The sequence below is a fragment of the Vigna radiata genome, chromosome 6 (assembly GCF_000741045.1).
Source record: "Vigna radiata var. radiata cultivar VC1973A chromosome 6, Vradiata_ver6, whole genome shotgun sequence".
Lineage (NCBI taxonomy): Eukaryota > Viridiplantae > Streptophyta > Magnoliopsida > Fabales > Fabaceae > Vigna > Vigna radiata.
The window spans coordinates 11,494,953-11,499,278 of NC_028356.1; positions in this window are offsets into that span (position 1 = coordinate 11,494,953).

A 4,326-nucleotide genomic window follows, 5' to 3' on the forward strand; every position below is an offset into this window, starting at 1 on the left:
TTTCATATGTCAATTTGGACCAAATTACACCCTTTACTACTCGGAACGAGCTTAGAATCAAACAAAACTCAATAAATGAGTCTGGAGAGAGTCAAAAGCTGTTTTTAGCGATTTTATGCTTGTTTTGCATTGTTTTGAAGCTAATTTGAGAAAAGTAAAGAATGGAGTTGAAGATACAAGTCGTTGACTCAAGAGAAGAACAGAAAAATGAAGTTTTGAAGAGTCGACGTACCGCCCGACGGCACACTGAAACCGTTGGGCGGTCCAGCACGAGGAGTAGGCAGCATCTCAAGCTGAGAGAAATCGTCGGGCGCTGGCGATTGCCGCCGGGCGCTGGCGAGGGAAACCGCCGGGCAGTGGGGACAGGTTATGGGAAACCGCCGGGCGGCACACTTAAACCGCCTGGCGGTGGCACGCTGGACTTGGGCCTGATTTTGACGCACTCCTCACCTATAAATACCCCTACTATGAATTCTGATTCATTCTTTTGACAAGGGAAGACGACCATACCTAATTTTGCTCTCTGGAGAGGATCTCTTGGATGCTTAGGCTCCTTTTCATCTTTTCTAGGGTTTGCTCTTTCATTCTTCTTCCATTTTTCATCTAGTTTCACCATGTCCATGGTGAACTAAACCCTATTGTTGTTGGGGAATACAATGTAATCTTTTGATACTCTCTCTTATTGAAACTACTGATTATTTATATGGTCTCCATATGTTTTGATTGGTTATTGTTGGGTTATCATCTGTGCTTAAAGCTTTTATCGATTAACTAATTTGGTATATTGTTGTTTGTCGTTATTGACATGGGGACGTGCGGTAATGACATGAACTGGTGAGTAATCTCTTGATTCTGGAATACCACCTAGGGATAGGGGTAGGACGATCAATTGCGCTAACTTCTGTTTATAATGCGGTATTAATTACTAGGGGAAGCTACGGATAGCAAGCCAGTAATTGATATTAGGCCCTTTTCACAGAGGGATCGAGTTAAGGGGAGGCTAAGAAAGTCGCATAACAATTTAATCAATCTAATAATCAAGGGTAGTATGTAAGAGAGAGTGGAATATATGAAATTGTTAGTACCCAACAACATCCATCCATCTATTTTTTCACTTGTCAATTGAATCAACATTTATTTTGCATGTTAATATTTTTATCCTCAAATCCAATTTATTAAATTTTATTTTTCAAGTCTTACTATTTTAATTCACGCGAAAGAGAAAGCCATACGAGTCTCTTGGGAAAAATGATACTTGGTCTTACCATTTATATTACTTGTACGATTTGGTACACTTGCCAATTCGTCAACAACTGTACATCCCCGTATCAATAAAGACAAACAACAATTATCAAATGAGTTAAACGATAAAAGCATTAAGCACAGATGAGAACCCAATAATTAATAATCAAAGCATATGGAAATCATATAAATAAACAAGAGTTTCAATAAAAGAGAGTATCAAAAGATTACATTGTTTCCCCCAACAACAATAGGGTTTAGTTCACCATTGTCATGGTGAATCTAGATGAAAAATAGATGAAGAATGGAAAAGCAAACCCTAGATAAGAAGAAATGGAGCCTAAGCATCCAAGAGATCCTCTTCAGACAGTGAAATTAGGTCTGGTCGCCCCCTTCTGTCAAAAGAATCAGATTTAAATCGCAACAGGGCTATTTATAGTTGAGGAGCGTCACAGAAAACAGGCCCAAGCCCAGCAGACAACCGCCCGGTGTCACACTTGTTCCGCCCGGCGGTTTCCCTCAAGCCTCGCTACCGCCCGGCGGTTTGCCTCTAATCACAAATTCGCCTGGCTGCACCGCCTGGTGCCAACTCCTCGCACTCGACCGCCCAGCGGTGTAATTTTTCGCTGAGCGGTACGTCGACTCTTAATTTCTTCATTTTTCTTCCCTTTTCTTGAGTCTAAGACCTTCATCTTCAACTCCATTCTTCACTTTCTCAAAAATGCTACAAAACAATCCAAAACAAGCATAATATCACTAAAAATAGCTTTTGACTCTCTACAGACTCATTTATTGAGTTTTGCTTGATTCTAAGCTCATTCTAAGCAGTAAAGGGAGTAATTTGGTCTAAAATGACATATGAAAATAACTATTTTTCAACCTTCATCACCACCCCAAACTTAGAACTTTGCTTGTTCTCAAGTAAACAAAACAAAACAGCAAACAAAACAGAGCTTGACTTTATACTATTTCATCCAATGATTCAACACTCCTAAAGTACACGACAAACACTACTCAATCTCAAATCTTCAGTGAAATCAAATTAAGATGCATGCATGCTTTCAATCCAGTTCAGTCCATAGATCGCACAACAGATGTTACACATTATGAACTACCAATCCACTAAGCAAAAAAGCACTCATGAAAATTAATAATTCATACCAAGCAAGTGTTTCACTCAATCACTCAAGTGTTTAGGGTGACACTCCAACTTTCAATCATTCACAAGTCACAAGAAATAAAATTTCCATTCATCTCAAACAATCAACATCTTTACATGCAAATGCCATCAAAAGGACTTTTCCAAGGCTTGTAATGAGGTTGGGCTAACAAGAAAAATTCGTTTTTCTGAAAAACAAAATCCTTGAGTTAAGAGAGCTATCATAATATTTAACATTTAAGCACAACTCTCTTTCTCACCAAACTCTCTCATTCCCAACTTTTTNAGCTTTCCAATTTCCCCCATGCAACCCCAAACTTGAACCTTTTCATCACATACAGTTAAGCTCATCCCAACTCAAGGTAAATAATTTCAAGACAAGGGTTCATATCCTGTTTAAGGCTAAGGTTCAAAAAGGGTATAATATTTTAAGCTCTGTGGGTGAAAATTTGGCTAGAGAAGGGCTTACAAAAAAATGGCCTTGATCATATGACATTCACATGCAATTCAATCAATCATCAAGATTAAGGCAATATTATTCATGCTTTTCTGTGAACAATTCATATAATCATAAAAACTCTGGAGCTCAATACCTCACACAACATGCTTTCTCACACAATATTCATTCATACATCCTGCTTAGCATCATAACCACAACCATAAGTTATCACACATCTGTTTCACTAGCTATCAACATGCAACACTACTCAATTATCAATCACATCAAATCATCATCAAATAAGTTCATCATGCAAATTAGTCAGTCAAACATCTNCANAAAAGTATTTAGGCCAAGCATACACACTGAAAATAAAATTCAACTTATTCTAAAAATTTAAAATGCAAAAGTAAAAGAGAGAAAACTTGGTTGCCTCCTAGTAGCGCTTGTTTAACATCACGAGCCTGACCCAAACCTGTTTAGCACTTGTTAGTAAGTGCAATTCCTTCCAACACCCATCAGTAGGTGTGCCTTCTTGGAATCCTTCGGTGGATTTAAAAATTTTTAGCATCCCTCAATAGATGCTACCCAAAAATTGTTCCAAAAATTAAAAAATTACATGTTCAAACGAAAGTAAAAATGAAACTAACAGAAAATGAAAATTGTTCTTAAAAATACAAAAAGTGATTTCCAGCAAATCAACTCTTTTTCTTCACTTTGGGATCCTCATCGTCCCACCGGCTCAATTTTCTTTTGTCCACTCTCTTGACTGCTATGGAATATGGTCTTCTAATCTCTACCGTTCCTTCATCTTTTAGCTTCCTGTTGACAATCCACTTCCTGTTTTTAAATCGCACTGAAAAGCTCCGTAGGAATGACGTGACCTCTTAATGGGTTGATTCCTTCTTGCAAACCTTCCTTTTCTCATGAATCTGCAAAACATTGAGGAACACTTGGCATAGACTTTAGGGTTTTATTGGAGGTGGACCCCACCATTTTAAGGGTGTGGGACGGTTTTGAAGGGCAATTGCCGAGACACACACTTCTAAGTCTCCACTTTTCATTTTACTTTGCATGTATGAACTCTCTCTTGGAGACCATGTAGGGTTTTACGTTTTTGGAGCTATGGGATGACCAAGATCACATTTTTTTTTCTTCTTCTCTTGCTGGCACCTTGATTTTCTTTGCTTGGTGGTGCTGAAAACCATTCCATATTCCACTTTGTTTCTTGCTTTTTGAAGTTGAAAGTATGAGCTTGAGGTTGTTTCTTTGCATTTTCATGATGGGTCTTTGGTTTGGATAAAGATCTATTTCGTTTTTCTAATCATTTGCTGCCATATTTTCGTATTTACTTTGGTTTTCTTGGATTGGATGATGAAAATGGAGTTCAGTGTGAGTTTTGGGTTGAATAGAGCTTAACTTGATGTGTGGGTGTTGTGGTTTGGGCTCTTTCTTCTTGGTTTTCGTTTTTGATGTTTGAAACAAG